This window comes from Pseudophryne corroboree, chromosome 6, assembly GCF_028390025.1.
Source record: "Pseudophryne corroboree isolate aPseCor3 chromosome 6, aPseCor3.hap2, whole genome shotgun sequence".
NCBI classification, from domain to species: Eukaryota; Metazoa; Chordata; class Amphibia; order Anura; family Myobatrachidae; genus Pseudophryne; species Pseudophryne corroboree.
Window position 1 is genome coordinate 92936734 of NC_086449.1, and position 14714 is coordinate 92951447.

Consider the following 14714-nt stretch of genomic DNA (forward strand, 5'->3'; position numbering starts at 1 on the left):
AGGACTGCATCTCTCATATTGTAATGCCATGCTCCCAAAACAGACATCAATAAAAATGTCCTGTGTGAGGCTTGAACTCACGACCTTCAGATTATGAGACAGACGCGCTACCAACTGCGCTAACAAGGCAACTGTAGCCTTAGATTTGGATTAGAAAAGATGAGGCATTTTGGTTTAACAAATTTCCGATATCAGTAAAAATGTTTTCCTTGTATGAAACTTTGAAGGAGATTTATTTCAGCTTCCCATATGGTCTAGCGGTAAGGATTCCTGGTTTTCACCCAGGTGGCCCGGGTTCGACTCCCGGTATGGGAATGGAATCTTATTGTTGTTTCTGAACAGATTCAAAAGCAGAGGAACAAAAACTAATAGTTGTAGCCAGATGTTTCCTTGTGTCTGATGTGGTTCCAATTGCAGACGTGATCCACTGCTACTAATTGTGATGAGGTTTTGGGCAACTGCTGTGCCATTATTATTGGCCTTATCACAGGTAAAATTTCTAGGTATTATGAAACTGTGAGAAATGGGCTCTCTGAGGACAAAATTCACAAAGAATAGAACAATGCATTATGCTCCCCTTTTCCATCATTGATTCCAGCTGCATGAAAAATAAAATAAAAAAATGTTACAAATGTGTCAAGTGATCTGAAAACACCTTTTCCATTAGTTATGGTCTAAAATCCTTTGGCGTTAAAACAAATTTACAGATGTTAACTCCTGTTATAAAGAGAAAATTCCTTCAATCCAGATAGGTGTTCTGGCAACTTTACAAGAAACGGAGTTTTAACTCTCAAGTTACAATGCACTGTTCTGAGGACAACAGTCATGACAAATAGAATGAAAAATGCTTTATGCTTTTTTTCCCCTAAATGGGTACATCTTGGATGAGTTATTTGACATCTTTTCTTTTATTGCTGGTCTGAAATCTTTTATAGGTCAGGTGAATTATTAAAGCTTATCTGCAATTATAAACAGATGACACAACTCTTTCTGAAAAGTAACATTTTGATGCTATCAGTCTAGTTTGTTAGAAACAGGACTGCATCTCTCATATTGCAATGCCATGCTCCCAAAATAGACATCAATAAAAATGCCCTGTGTGAGGCTTGAACTCACGACCTTCAGATTATGAGACTGACGTGCTACCAACTGCGCTAACTAGGCAACTGTAGGCTTATTTTTGGATTAGAAAAGGTGAGGCATTTTGGATTAACAAATTTCCGATATCAGTAAAAATGTTTTCCTTGTATGAAACTTTGAAGGAGATTTATTTCAGCTTCCCATATGGTCTAGCGGTAAGGATTCCTGGTTTTCACCCAGGCGGCTTGTGTTCGACTCCCGGTATGGGAATGGAATCTTATTGTTGTTTCTAAACAGATTCAAAAGCAGAGGAACAAAAACTAATAGTTGTAGCCAGATGTTTCCTTGTGTCTGATGTGGTTCCAATTGCAGACGTGATCCACTGCTACTAATTGTTTCAAGGTTTTGGGCAACTGCTGTGCCATTATCATTGGCCTTATCAAAGGAAAAATTTCCAGGTATCATGAAACTGTGAGAAATGGGCTCTCTGAGGACAAAAATCACAAAGAATAGAACAATGCATTATGCTCCCCTTTTCCATTATTGATTCCAGCTGCATGAAAAATAAAATAAAAAAATGGTACAAATGTGTCAAGTGATCTGAAAACACCTTTTCCATTAGTTATGGTCTAAAATCCTTTGGCGTTAAAACAAATTTACAGATGTTAACTCCTGTTATAAAGAGAAAATTCCTTCAATCCAGATAGGTGTTCTGGCAACTTTACAAGAAACGGAGTTTTAACTCTCAAGTTACAATGCACTGTTCTGAGGACAACAGTCATGACAAATAGAATGAAAAATGCTTTATGCTTTTTTCCCCCTAAATGGGTACATCTTGGATGAGTTATTTGACATCTTTTCTTTTATTGCTGGTCTGAAATCTTTTATAGGTCAGGTGAATTATTAAAGCTTATCTGCAATTATAAACAGATGACACAACTCTTTCTGAAAGGTAACATTTTGATGCAATCAGTCTAGTTTGTTAGAAACAGGACTGCATCTCTCATATTGTAATGCCATGCTCCCAAAACAGACATCAATAAAAATGCCCTGTGTGAGGCTTGAACTCACGACCTTCAGATTATGAGACTGACGCGCTACCAACTGCGCTAACAAGGCAACTGTAGCCTGAGATTTGGATTAGAAAAGGTGAGGCATTTTGGTTTAACAAATTTCCGATATCAGTAAAAATGTTTTCCTTGTATGAAACTTTGAAGGAGATTAATTTCAGCTTCCCATATGGTCTAGCGGTAAGGATTCCTGGTTTTCACCCTGGTGGCCCGGGTTCGACTCCCGGTATGGGAATGGAATCTTATTGTTGTTTCTAAACAGATTCAAAAGCAGAGGAACAAAAACTAATAGTTGTAGCCAGATGTTTCCTTGTGTCTGATGTGGTTCCAATTGCAGACGTGATCCACTGCTGCTAATTGTGATGAGGTTTTGGGCAACTGCTGTGCCATTATTATTGGCCTTATCACAGGTAAAATTTCTAGGTATTATGAAACTGTGAGAAATGGGCTCTCTGAGGATAAAAATCACAAAGAATAGAACAATGCATTATGCTCCCCTTTTCCATCATTGATTCCAGCTGCATGAAAAATAAAATAAAAAAATGTTACAAATGTGTCAAGTGATCTGAAAACACCTTTTCCATTAGTTATGGTCTAAAATCCTTTGGCGTTAAAACAAATTTACAGATGTTAACTCCTGTTATAAAGAGAAAATTCCTTCAATCCAGATAGGTGTTCTGGCAACTTTACAAGAAACGGAGTTTTAACTCTCAAGTTACAATGCACTGTTCTGAGGACAACAGTCATGACAAATAGAATGAAAAATGCTTTATGCTTTTTTCCCCCTAAATGGGTACATCTTGGATGAGTTATTTGACATCTTTTCTTTTATTGCTGGTCTGAAATCTTTTATAGGTCAGGTGAATTATTAAAGCTTATCTGCAATTATAAACAGATGACACAACTCTTTCTGAAAAGTAACAGTTTGATGCTATCAGTCTAGTTTGTTAGAAACAGGACTGCATCTCTCATATTGCAATGCCATGCTCCCAAAATAGACATCAATAAAAATGCCATGTGTGAGGCTTGAACTCACAACCTTCAGATTATGAGACTGACGCGCTACCAACTGCGCTAAATAGGCAACTGTAGGCTTATTTTTGGATTAGAAAAGGTGAAGCATTTTGGATTAACAAATTTCCGATATCAGTAAAAATGTTTTCCTTGTATGAAACTTTGAAGGAGATTTATTTCAGCTTCCCATATGGTCTAGTGGTAAGGATTCCTGGTTTTCACCCAAGTGGCCCGGGTTCGACTCCCGGTATGGGAATGGAATCTTATTGTTGTTTCTAAACAGATTCAAAAGCAGAGGAACAAAAACTAATAGTTGTAGCCAGATGTTTCCTTGTGTCTGATGTGGTTCCAATTGCAGACGTGATCCACTGCTACTAATTGTGACAAGGTTTTGGGCAACTGCTGTGCCATTATCATTGGCCTTATCAAAGGTAAAATTTCCAGGTATCATGAAACTGTGAGAAATGGGCTCTCTGAGGACAAAAATCACAAAGAATAGAACAATGCATTATGCTCCCCTTTTCCATCATTGATCCCAGCTGCATGAAAAATAAAATAAAAAAATGTTACAAATGTGTCAAGTGATCTGAAAACACCTTTTCCATTAGTTATGGTCTAAAATCCTTTGGCGTTAAAACAAATTTACAGATGTTAAGTCCTGTTATAAAGAGAAAATTCCTTCAATCCGGATAGGTGTTCTGGCAACTTTACAAGAAACAGAGTTTTAACTCTCAAGTTCCAATACACTGTTCTGAGGACTACAGTCATGACAAAGAGAATGAAAAATGCTTTATGCTTGTTTTCCCCTAAATGGGGTACATCTTGGATGAGTTATTTGACATCTTTTCTTTTATTGCTGGTCTGAAATCTTTTATAGGTCAGGTGAATTATTAAAGCTTATCTGCAATTATAAACAGATGACACAACTCTTTCTGAAAGGTAACATTTTGATGCAATCAGTCTAGTTTGTTAGAAACAGGACTGCATCTCTCATATTGTAATGCCATGCTCCCAAAACAGACATCAATAAAAATGCCCTGTGTGAGGCTTGAACTCACGACCTTCAGATTATGAGACTGACGCGCTACCAACTGCGCTAACAAGGCAACTGTAGCCTTAGATTTGGATTAGAAAAGGTGAGGCATTTTGGTTTAACAAATTTCCGATATCAGTAAAAATGTTTTCCTTGTATGAAACTTTGAAGGAGATTTACTTCAGCTTCCCATATGGTCTAGCGGTAAGGATTCCTGGTTTTCACCCAGGCGGCCCGTGTTCGACTCCAGGTATGGGAATGGAATCTTATTGTTGTTTCTAAACAGATTCAAAAGCAGAGGAACAAAAACTAATAGTTGTAGCCAGATGTTTCCTTGTGTCTGATGTAGTTCCAATTGCAGACGTGATCCACTGCTAATAATTGTGATGAGGTTTTGGGCAACTGCTGTGCCATTATCATTGGCCTTATCAACGGTAAAATTTCCAGGTATTATGAAACTGTGAGAAATGGGCTCTCTGAGGACAAAAATCACAAAGAATAGAACAATGCATTATGCTCCCCTTTTCCATCATTGATTCCAGCTGCATGAAAAATAAAATAAAAAAAAGTTACAAATGTGTCAAGTGATCTGAAAACACCTTTTCCATTAGTTATGGTCTAAAATCCTTTGGCGTTAAAACAAATTTACAGATGTTAACTCCTGTTATAAAGAGAAAATTCCTTCAATCCGGATAGGTGTTCTGGCAACTTTACAAGAAACAGTTTTAACTCTCAAGTTACAATGCACTGTTCTGAGGACAACAGTCATGACAAATAGAATGAAAAATGCTTTATGCTTTTTTCCCCCTAAATGGGTACATCTTGGATGAGTTATTTGACATCTTTTCTTTTATTGCTGGTCCGAAATCTTTTATATGTCAGGTGAATTATTAAAGCTTATTTGCAATTATAAACAGATGACACAACTCTTTCTGAAAGGTAACATTTTGATGCTATCAGTCTAGTTTGTTAGAAACAGGACTGCATCTCTCATATTGCAATGCCATGCTCCCAAAATAGACATCAATAAAAATGCCCTGTGTGAGGCTTGAACTCACGACCTTCAGATTATGAGACTGACGCGCTACCAACTGCGCTAACAAGGCAACTGTAGGCTTATTTTGGATTAGAAAAGGTGAGGCATTTTGGATTAACAAATTTCCTATATCAGTAAAAATGTTTTCCTTGTATGAAACTTTGAAGGAGATTTATTTCAGCTTCCCATATGGTCTAGCGGTAAGGATTCCTGGTTTTCACCCAGGTGGCCCGGGTTCGACTCCCGGTATGGGAATGGAATCTTATTGTTGTTTCTAAACAGATTCAAAAGCAGAGGAACAAAAACTAATAGTTGTAGCCAGATGTTTCCTTGTGTCTGATGTGGTTCCAATTGCAGACGTGATCCACTGCTACTAATTGTGAAAAGGTTTTGGGCAACTGCTGTGCCATTATCATTGGCCTTATCAACGGTAAAATTTCCAGGTATTATGAAACTGTGAGAAATGGGCTCTCTGAGGACAAAAATCACAAAGAATAGAACAATGCATTATGCTCCCCTTTTCCATCATTGATTCCAGCTGCATGAAAAATAAAATAAAAAAAAGTTACAAATGTGTCAAGTGATCTGAAAACACCTTTTCCATTAGTTATGGTCTAAAATCCTTTGGCGTTAAAACAAATTTACAGATGTTAAGTCCTGTTATAAAAAGAAAATTCCTTCAATCCGGATAGGTGTTCTGGCAACTTTACAAGAAACAGATTTTTAACTCTTAAGTTCCAATACACTGTTCTGAGGACTACAGTCATGACAAATAGAATGAAAAATGCTTTATGCTTGTTTTCCCCTAAATGGGGTAGATCTTGGATGAGTTATTTGACATCTTTTCTTTTATTTCTGGTCTGAAATCTTTTATAGGTCAGGTGAATTATTAAAGTTTATCTGCAATAATAAACAGATGACACAACTCTTTCTGAAAGGTAACATTTTGATGCAATCAGTCTAGTTTGTTAGAAACAGGACTGCATCTCTCATATTGTAATGCCATGCTCCCAAAACAGACATCAATAAAAATGCCCTGTGTGAGGCTTGAACTCACGACCTTCAGATTATGAGACTGACGCGCTACCAACTGCGCTAACAAGGCAACTGTAGGCTTATTTTTGGATTAGAAAAGGTGAGGCATTTTGGATTAACAAATTTCCTATATCAGTAAAAATGTTTTCCTTGTATGAAACTTTGAAGGAGATTTATTTCAGCTTCCCATATGGTCTAGCGGTAAGGATTCCTGGTTTTCACCCAGGCGGCCCGGGTTCGACTCCCGGTATGGGAATGGAATCTTATTGTTGTTTCTAAACAGATTCAAAAGCAGAGGAACAAAAACTAATAGTTGTAGCCAGATGTTTCCTTGTGTCTGATGTGGTTCCAATTGCAGACGTGATCCACTGCTACTAATTGTGACAAGGTTTTGGGCAACTGCTGTGCCATTATCATTGGCCTTATCAAAGGTAAAATTTCCAGGTATTATGAAACTGTGAGAAATGGGCTCTCTGAGGACAAAAATCACAAAGAATAGAACAATGCATTATGCTCCCCTTTTCCATCATTGATTCCAGCTGCATGAAAAATAAAATAAAAAAATGTTACAAATGTGTCAAGTGATCTGAAAACACCTTTTCCATTAGTTATGGTCTAAAATCCTTTGGCGTTAAAACAAATTTACAGATGTTAAGTCCTGTTATAAAGAGAAAATTCCTTCAATCCGGATAGGTGTTCTGGCAACTTTACAAGAAACAGAGTTTTAACTCTCAAGTTCCAATACACTGTTCTGAGGACTACAGTCATGACAAATAGAATGAAAAATGCTTTATGCTTGTTTTCCCCTAAATGGGGTACATCTTGGATGAGTTATTTGACATCTTTTCTTTTATTGCTGGTCTGAAATCTTTTATAGGTCAGGTGAATTATTAAAGCTTATCTGCAATTATAAACAGATGACACAACTCTTTCTGAAAGGTAACATTTTGATGCTATCAGTCTAGTTTGTTAGAAACAGGACTGCATCTCTCATATTGCAATGCCATGCTCCCAAAACAGACATCAATAAAAATGCCCTGTGTGAGGCTTGAACTCACGACCTTCAGATTATGAGACTGACGCGCTACCAACTGCGCTAACAAGGCAACTGTAGGCTTATTTTTGGATTAGAAAAGGTGAGGCATTTTGGATTAACAAATTTCCTATATCAGTAAAAATGATTTCCTTGTATGAAACTTTGAAGGAGATTTATTTCAGCTTCCCATATGTTCTAGCGGTAAGGATTCCTGGTTTTCACCCAAGCGGCCCGGGTTCGACTCCCGGTATGGGAATGGAATCTTATTGTTGTTTCTAAACAGATTCAAAAGCAGAGGAACAAAAACTAATAGTTGTAGCCAGATGTTTCCTTGTGTCTGATGTGGTTCCAATTGCAGACGTGATCCACTGCTACTAATTGTGAAAAGGTTTTGGGCAACTGCTGTGCCATTATCATTGGCCTTATCAAAGGTAAAATTTCCAGGTATTATGAAACTGTGAGAAATGGGCTCTCTGAGGACAAAAATCACAAAGAATAGAACAATGCATTATGCTCCCCTTTTCCATCATTGATTCCAGCTGCATGAAAAATAAAATAAAAAAAAGTTACAAATGTGTCAAGTGATCTGAAAACACCTTTTCCATTAGTTATGGTCTAAAATCCTTTGGCGTTAAAACAAATTTACAGATGTTAAGTCCTGTTATAAAAAGAAAATTCCTTCAATCCGGATAGGTGTTCTGGCAACTTTACAAGAAACAGAGTTTTAACTCTTAAGTTCCAATACACTGTTCTGAGGACTACAGTCATGACAAATAGAATGAAAAATGCTTTATGCTTGTTTTCCCCTAAATGGGGTAGATCTTGGATGAGTTATTTGACATCTTTTCTTTTATTGCTGGTCTGAAATCTTTTATAGGTCAGGTGAATTATTAAAGCTTATCTGCAATTATAAACAGATGACACAACTCTTTCTGAAAGGTAACATTTTGATGCAATCAGTCTAGTTTGTTAGAAAAAGGACTGCATCTCTCATATTGTAATGCCATGCTCCCAAAACAGACATCAATAAAAATGTCCTGTGTGAGGCTTGAACTCACGACCTTCAGATTATGAGACAGACGCGCTACCAACTGCGCTAACAAGGCAACTGTAGCCTTAGATTTGGATTAGAAAAGATGAGGCATTTTGGTTTAACAAATTTCCGATATCAGTAAAAATGTTTTCCTTGTATGAAACTTTGAAGGAGATTTATTTCAGCTTCCCATATGGTCTAGCGGTAAGGATTCCTGGTTTTCACCCAGGTGGCCCGGGTTCGACTCCCGGTATGGGAATGGAATCTTATTGTTGTTTCTGAACAGATTCAAAAGCAGAGGAACAAAAACTAATAGTTGTAGCCAGATGTTTCCTTGTGTCTGATGTGGTTCCAATTGCAGACGTGATCCACTGCTACTAATTGTGATGAGGTTTTGGGCAACTGCTGTGCCATTATTATTGGCCTTATCACAGGTAAAATTTCTAGGTATTATGAAACTGTGAGAAATGGGCTCTCTGAGGACAAAATTCACAAAGAATAGAACAATGCATTATGCTCCCCTTTTCCATCATTGATTCCAGCTGCATGAAAAATAAAATAAAAAAATGTTACAAATGTGTCAAGTGATCTGAAAACACCTTTTCCATTAGTTATGGTCTAAAATCCTTTGGCGTTAAAACAAATTTACAGATGTTAACTCCTGTTATAAAGAGAAAATTCCTTCAATCCAGATAGGTGTTCTGGCAACTTTACAAGAAACGGAGTTTTAACTCTCAAGTTACAATGCACTGTTCTGAGGACAACAGTCATGACAAATAGAATGAAAAATGCTTTATGCTTTTTTTCCCCTAAATGGGTACATCTTGGATGAGTTATTTGACATATTTTCTTTTATTGCTGGTCTGAAATCTTTTATAGGTCAGGTGAATTATTAAAGCTTATCTGCAATTATAAACAGATGACACAACTCTTTCTGAAAAGTAACATTTTGATGCTATCAGTCTAGTTTGTTAGAAACAGGACTGCATCTCTCATATTGCAATGCCATGCTCCCAAAATAGACATCAATAAAAATGCCCTGTGTGAGGCTTGAACTCACGACCTTCAGATTATGAGACTGACGTGCTACCAACTGCGCTAACTAGGCAACTGTAGGCTTATTTTTGGATTAGAAAAGGTGAGGCATTTTGGATTAACAAATTTCCGATATCAGTAAAAATGTTTTCCTTGTATGAAACTTTGAAGGAGATTTATTTCAGCTTCCCATATGGTCTAGCGGTAAGGATTCCTGGTTTTCACCCAGGCGGCTTGTGTTCGACTCCCGGTATGGGAATGGAATCTTATTGTTGTTTCTAAACAGATTCAAAAGCAGAGGAACAAAAACTAATAGTTGTAGCCAGATGTTTCCTTGTGTCTGATGTGGTTCCAATTGCAGACGTGATCCACTGCTACTAATTGTGACAAGGTTTTGGGCAACTGCTGTGCCATTATCATTGGCCTTATCAAAGGAAAAATTTCCAGGTATCATGAAACTGTGAGAAATGGGCTCTCTGAGGACAAAAATCACAAAGAATAGAACAATGCATTATGCTCCCCTTTTCCATTATTGATTCCAGCTGCATGAAAAATAAAATAAAAAAATGGTACAAATGTGTCAAGTGATCTGAAAACACCTTTTCCATTAGTTATGGTCTAAAATCCTTTGGCGTTAAAACAAATTTACAGATGTTAACTCCTGTTATAAAGAGAAAATTCCTTCAATCCAGATAGGTGTTCTGGCAACTTTACAAGAAACGGAGTTTTAACTCTCAAGTTACAATGCACTGTTCTGAGGACAACAGTCATGACAAATAGAATGAAAAATGCTTTATGCTTTTTTCCCCCTAAATGGGTACATCTTGGATGAGTTATTTGACATCTTTTCTTTTATTGCTGGTCTGAAATCTTTTATAGGTCAGGTGAATTATTAAAGCTTATCTGCAATTATAAACAGATGACACAACTCTTTCTGAAAAGTAACATTTTGATGCTATCAGTCTAGTTTGTTAGAAACAGGACTGCATCTCTCATATTGCAATGCCATGCTCCCAAAATAGACATCAATAAAAATGCCCTGTGTGAGGCTTGAACTCACGACCTTCAGATTATGAGACTGACGCGCTACCAACTGCGCTAAATAGGCAACTGTAGGCTTATTTTTGGATTAGAAAAGGTGAGGCATTTTGGATTAACAAATTTCCGATATCAGTAAAAATGTTTTCCTTGTATGAAACTTTGAAGGAGATTTATTTCAGCTTCCCATATGGTCTAGCGGTAAGGATTCCTGGTTTTCACCCAGGCGGCCCGGGTTCGACTCCCGGTATGGGAATGGAATCTTATTGTTGTTTCTAAACAGATTCAAAAGCAGAGGAACAAAAACTAATAGTTGTAGCCAGATGTTTCCTTGTGTCTGATGTGGTTCCAATTGCAGACGTGATCCACTGCTACTAATTGTGACAAGGTTTTGGGCAACTGCTGTGCCATTATCATTGGCCTTATCACAGGTAAAATTTCTAGGTATTATGAAACTGTGAGAAATGGGCTCTCTGGGGACAAAAATCACAAAGAATAGAACAATGCATTATGCTCCCCTTTTCCATCATTGATTCCAGCTGCATGAAAAATAAAATAAAAAAATGTTACAAATGTGTCAAGTGATCTGAAAACACCTTTTCCATTAGTTATGGTCTAAAATCCTTTGGTGTTAAAACAAATTTACAGATGTTAAATCCAGTTATAAAGAGAAAATTCCTTCAATCCGGATAGGTGTTCTGGCAACTTTACAAGAAACAGAGTTTTAACTCTCAAGTTCCAATACACTGTTCTGAGGACTACAGTCATGACAAAGAGAATGAAAAATGCTTTATGCTTGTTTTCCCCTAAATGGGGTACATCTTGGATGAGTTATTTGACATCTTTTCTTTTATTGCTGGTCTGAAATCTTTTATAGGTCAATTGAATTATTAAAGCTTATCTGCAATTATAAACAGATGACACAACTCTTTCTGAAAGGTAACATTTTGATGCAATCAGTCTAGTTTGTTAGAAACAGGACTGCATATCTCATATTGTAATGCCATGCTCCCAAAACAGACATCAATAAAAATGCCCTGTGTGAGGCTTGAACTCACGACCTTCAGATTATGAGACTGACGCGCTACCAACTGCGCTAACAAGGCAACTGTAGCCTTAGATTTGGATTAGAAAAGGTGAGGCATTTTGGTTTAACAAATTTCCGATATCAGTAAAAATGTTTTCCTTGTATGAAACTTTGAAGGAGATTTACTTCAGCTTCCCATATGGTCTAGCGGTAAGGATTCCTGGTTTTCACCCAGGCGGCCCGTGTTCGACTCCCGGTATGGGAATGGAATCTTATTGTTGTTTCTAAACAGATTCAAAAGCAGAGGAACAAAAACTAATAGTTGTAGCCAGATGTTTCCTTGTGTCTGATGTAGTTCCAATTGCAGACGTGATCCACTGCTACTAATTGTGATGAGGTTTTGGGCAACTGCTGTGCCATTATCATTGGCCTTATCACAGGTAAAATTTCTAGGTATTATGAAACTGTGAGAAATGGGCTCTCTGAGGACAAAAATCACAAAGAATAGAACAATGCATTATGCTCCCCTTTTCCATCATTGATTCCAGCTGCATGAAAAATAAAATAAAAAAATGTTACAAATGTGTCAAGTGATCTGAAAACACCTTTTCCATTAGTTATGGTCTAAAATCCTTTGGCGTTAAAACAAATTTACAGATGTTAACTCCTGTTATAAAGAGAAAATTCCTTCAATCCGGATAGGTGTTCTGGCAACTTTACAAGAAACAGAGTTTTAACTCTCAAGTTACAATGCACTGTTCTGAGGACAACAGTCATGACAAATAGAATGAAAAATGCTTTATGCTTTTTTCCCCCTAAATGGGTACATCTTGGATGAGTTATTTGACATCTTTTCTTTTATTGCTGGTCCGAAATCTTTTATATGTCAGGTGAATTATTAAAGCTTATTTGCAATTATAAACAGATGACACAACTCTTTCTGAAAGGTAACATTTTGATGCTATCAGTTTAGTTTGTTAGAAACAGGACTGCATCTCTCATATTGCAATGCCATGCTCCCAAAATAGACATCAATAAAAATGCCCTGTGTGAGGCTTGAACTCACGACCTTCAGATTATGAGACTGACGCGCTACCAACTGCGCTAACAAGGCAACTGTAGGCTTATTTTTGGATTAGAAAAGGTGAGGCATTTTGGATTAACAAATTTCCTATATCAGTAAAAATGTTTTCCTTGTATGAAACTTTGAAGGAGATTTATTTCAGCTTCCCATATGGTCTAGCGGTAAGGATTCCTGGTTTTCACCCAGGTGGCCCGGGTTCGACTCCCGGTATGGGAATGGAATCTTATTGTTGTTTCTAAACAGATTCAAAAGCAGAGGAACAAAAACTAATAGTTGTAGCCAGATGTTTTCCTTGTGTCTGATGTGGTTCCAATTGCAGACGTGATCCACTGCTACTAATTGTGAAAAGGTTTTGGGCAACTGCTGTGCCATTATCATTGGCCTTATCACAGGTAAAATTTCCAGGTATTATGAAACTGTGAGAAATGGGCTCTCTGAGGACAAAAATCACAAAGAATAGAACAATGCATTATGCTCCCCTTTTCCATCATTGATTCCAGCTGCATGAAAAATAAAATAAAAAAAAGTTACAAATGTGTCAAGTGATCTGAAAACACCTTTTCCATTAGTTATGGTCTAAAATCCTTTGGCGTTAAAACAAATTTACAGATGTTAAGTCCTGTTATAAAAAGAAAATTCCTTCAATCCGGATAGGTGTTCTGGCAACTTTACAAGAAACAGAGTTTTAACTCTTAAGTTCCAATACACTGTTCTGAGGACTACAGTCATGACAAACAGAATGAAAAATGCTTTATGCTTGTTTTCCCCTAAATGGGGTAGATCTTGGATGAGTTATTTGACATCTTTTCTTTTATTTCTGGTCTGAAATCTTTTATAGGTCAGGTGAATTATTAAAGCTTATCTGCAATAATAAACAGATGACACAACTCTTTCTGAAAGGTAACATTTTGATGCAATCAGTCTAGTTTGTTAGAAACAGGACTGCATCTCTCATATTGTAATGCCATGCTCCCAAAACAGACATCAATAAAAATGCCCTGTGTGAGGCTTGAACTCACGACCATTTAGATTATGAGACTGACACGCTACCAACTGCGCTAACAAGGCAACGGTAGGCTTATTTTTGGATTAGAAAAGGTGAGGCATTTTGGATTAACAAATTTCCTATATCAGTAAAAATGTTTTCCTTGTATGAAACTTTGAAGGAGATTTATTTCAGCTTCCCATATGGTCTAGCGGTAAGGATTCCTGGTTTTCACCCAGGCGGCCCGGGTTCGACTCCCGGTATGGGAATGGAATCTTATTGTTGTTTCTAAACAGATTCAAAAGCAGAGGAACAAAAACTAATAGTTGTAGCCAGATGTTTCCTTGTGTCTGATGTGGTTCCAATTGCAGACGTGATCCACTGCTACTAATTGTGACAAGGTTTTGGGCAACTGCTGTGCCATTATCATTGGCCTTATCAAAGGTAAAATTTCCAGGTATTATGAAACTGTGAGAAATGGGCTCTCTGAGGACAAAAATCACAAAGAATAGAACAATGCATTATGCTCCCCTTTTCCATCATTGATTCCAGCTGCATGAAAAATAAAATAAAAAAATGTTACAAATGTGTCAAGTGATCTGAAAACACCTTTTCCATTAGTTATGGTCTAAAATCCTTTGGCGTTAAAACAAATTTACAGATGTTAAGTCCTGTTATAAAGAGAAAATTCCTTCAATCCGGATAGGTGTTCTGGCAACTTTACAAGAAACAGAGTTTTAACTCTCAAGTTCCAATACACTGTTCTGAGGACTACAGTCATGACAAATAGAATGAAAAATGCTTTATGCTTGTTTTCCCCTTAATGGGGTAGATCTTGGATGAGTTATTTGACATCTTTTCTTTTATTGCTGGTCTGAAATCTTTTATAGGTCAGGTGAATTATTAAAGCTTATCTGCAATTATAAACAGATGACACAAATCTTTCTGAAAGGTAACATTTTGATGCAATCAGTCTAGTTTGTTAGAAACAGGACTGCATCTCTCATATTGTAATGCCATGCTCCCAAAACAGACATCAATAAAAATGCCCTGTGTGAGGCTTGAACTCACGACCTTCAGATTATGAGACTGACGCGCTACCAACTGCGCTAACAAGGCAACTGTAGCCTTAGATTTGGATTAGAAAAGGTGAGGCATTTTGGTTTAACAAATTTCCTATATCAGTAAAAATGTTTTCCTTGTATGAA

At 37.1% G+C, this 14714-nt stretch overlaps 25 non-coding genes across 25 annotated transcripts; 10 read left to right on the forward strand and 15 right to left on the reverse strand.

Annotated features, from left to right (window-relative positions):
* Positions 1-56: 56 nt before the first annotated feature.
* Positions 57-129, reverse strand: TRNAM-CAU (transfer RNA methionine (anticodon CAU)). The gene has a single exon. It is a non-coding gene; the product is annotated as a tRNA-Met (tRNA).
* Positions 130-243: 114 nt separating this feature from the next.
* Positions 244-315, forward strand: TRNAE-UUC (transfer RNA glutamic acid (anticodon UUC)). The gene has a single exon. It is a non-coding gene; the product is annotated as a tRNA-Glu (tRNA).
* A 776-nt stretch (positions 316-1091) lies between these two features.
* Positions 1092-1164, reverse strand: TRNAM-CAU (transfer RNA methionine (anticodon CAU)). Its single transcript has one exon. It is a non-coding gene; the product is annotated as a tRNA-Met (tRNA).
* A 962-nt stretch (positions 1165-2126) lies between these two features.
* TRNAM-CAU (transfer RNA methionine (anticodon CAU)) lies at positions 2127-2199 on the reverse strand. Its single transcript has one exon. It is a non-coding gene; the product is annotated as a tRNA-Met (tRNA).
* Positions 2200-2313: 114 nt separating this feature from the next.
* Positions 2314-2385, forward strand: TRNAE-UUC (transfer RNA glutamic acid (anticodon UUC)). The gene has a single exon. It is a non-coding gene; the product is annotated as a tRNA-Glu (tRNA).
* A 775-nt stretch (positions 2386-3160) lies between these two features.
* On the reverse strand, positions 3161-3235 carry TRNAM-CAU (transfer RNA methionine (anticodon CAU)). The gene has a single exon. It is a non-coding gene; the product is annotated as a tRNA-Met (tRNA).
* Positions 3236-3348: 113 nt separating this feature from the next.
* On the forward strand, positions 3349-3420 carry TRNAE-UUC (transfer RNA glutamic acid (anticodon UUC)). Its single transcript has one exon. It is a non-coding gene; the product is annotated as a tRNA-Glu (tRNA).
* A 777-nt stretch (positions 3421-4197) lies between these two features.
* TRNAM-CAU (transfer RNA methionine (anticodon CAU)) lies at positions 4198-4270 on the reverse strand. The gene has a single exon. It is a non-coding gene; the product is annotated as a tRNA-Met (tRNA).
* A 960-nt stretch (positions 4271-5230) lies between these two features.
* On the reverse strand, positions 5231-5303 carry TRNAM-CAU (transfer RNA methionine (anticodon CAU)). The gene has a single exon. It is a non-coding gene; the product is annotated as a tRNA-Met (tRNA).
* A 113-nt stretch (positions 5304-5416) lies between these two features.
* TRNAE-UUC (transfer RNA glutamic acid (anticodon UUC)) lies at positions 5417-5488 on the forward strand. Its single transcript has one exon. It is a non-coding gene; the product is annotated as a tRNA-Glu (tRNA).
* Positions 5489-6265: 777 nt separating this feature from the next.
* TRNAM-CAU (transfer RNA methionine (anticodon CAU)) lies at positions 6266-6338 on the reverse strand. Its single transcript has one exon. It is a non-coding gene; the product is annotated as a tRNA-Met (tRNA).
* Positions 6339-6452: 114 nt separating this feature from the next.
* TRNAE-UUC (transfer RNA glutamic acid (anticodon UUC)) lies at positions 6453-6524 on the forward strand. Its single transcript has one exon. It is a non-coding gene; the product is annotated as a tRNA-Glu (tRNA).
* A 777-nt stretch (positions 6525-7301) lies between these two features.
* Positions 7302-7374, reverse strand: TRNAM-CAU (transfer RNA methionine (anticodon CAU)). The gene has a single exon. It is a non-coding gene; the product is annotated as a tRNA-Met (tRNA).
* A 963-nt stretch (positions 7375-8337) lies between these two features.
* Positions 8338-8410, reverse strand: TRNAM-CAU (transfer RNA methionine (anticodon CAU)). Its single transcript has one exon. It is a non-coding gene; the product is annotated as a tRNA-Met (tRNA).
* A 114-nt stretch (positions 8411-8524) lies between these two features.
* On the forward strand, positions 8525-8596 carry TRNAE-UUC (transfer RNA glutamic acid (anticodon UUC)). The gene has a single exon. It is a non-coding gene; the product is annotated as a tRNA-Glu (tRNA).
* A 776-nt stretch (positions 8597-9372) lies between these two features.
* On the reverse strand, positions 9373-9445 carry TRNAM-CAU (transfer RNA methionine (anticodon CAU)). Its single transcript has one exon. It is a non-coding gene; the product is annotated as a tRNA-Met (tRNA).
* Positions 9446-10407: 962 nt separating this feature from the next.
* Positions 10408-10480, reverse strand: TRNAM-CAU (transfer RNA methionine (anticodon CAU)). The gene has a single exon. It is a non-coding gene; the product is annotated as a tRNA-Met (tRNA).
* Positions 10481-10594: 114 nt separating this feature from the next.
* TRNAE-UUC (transfer RNA glutamic acid (anticodon UUC)) lies at positions 10595-10666 on the forward strand. The gene has a single exon. It is a non-coding gene; the product is annotated as a tRNA-Glu (tRNA).
* A 777-nt stretch (positions 10667-11443) lies between these two features.
* On the reverse strand, positions 11444-11516 carry TRNAM-CAU (transfer RNA methionine (anticodon CAU)). Its single transcript has one exon. It is a non-coding gene; the product is annotated as a tRNA-Met (tRNA).
* A 114-nt stretch (positions 11517-11630) lies between these two features.
* On the forward strand, positions 11631-11702 carry TRNAE-UUC (transfer RNA glutamic acid (anticodon UUC)). Its single transcript has one exon. It is a non-coding gene; the product is annotated as a tRNA-Glu (tRNA).
* A 776-nt stretch (positions 11703-12478) lies between these two features.
* On the reverse strand, positions 12479-12551 carry TRNAM-CAU (transfer RNA methionine (anticodon CAU)). Its single transcript has one exon. It is a non-coding gene; the product is annotated as a tRNA-Met (tRNA).
* A 114-nt stretch (positions 12552-12665) lies between these two features.
* On the forward strand, positions 12666-12737 carry TRNAE-UUC (transfer RNA glutamic acid (anticodon UUC)). Its single transcript has one exon. It is a non-coding gene; the product is annotated as a tRNA-Glu (tRNA).
* Positions 12738-13515: 778 nt separating this feature from the next.
* On the reverse strand, positions 13516-13589 carry TRNAM-CAU (transfer RNA methionine (anticodon CAU)). The gene has a single exon. It is a non-coding gene; the product is annotated as a tRNA-Met (tRNA).
* A 114-nt stretch (positions 13590-13703) lies between these two features.
* On the forward strand, positions 13704-13775 carry TRNAE-UUC (transfer RNA glutamic acid (anticodon UUC)). Its single transcript has one exon. It is a non-coding gene; the product is annotated as a tRNA-Glu (tRNA).
* A 777-nt stretch (positions 13776-14552) lies between these two features.
* On the reverse strand, positions 14553-14625 carry TRNAM-CAU (transfer RNA methionine (anticodon CAU)). The gene has a single exon. It is a non-coding gene; the product is annotated as a tRNA-Met (tRNA).
* Positions 14626-14714: the final 89 nt, after the last annotated feature.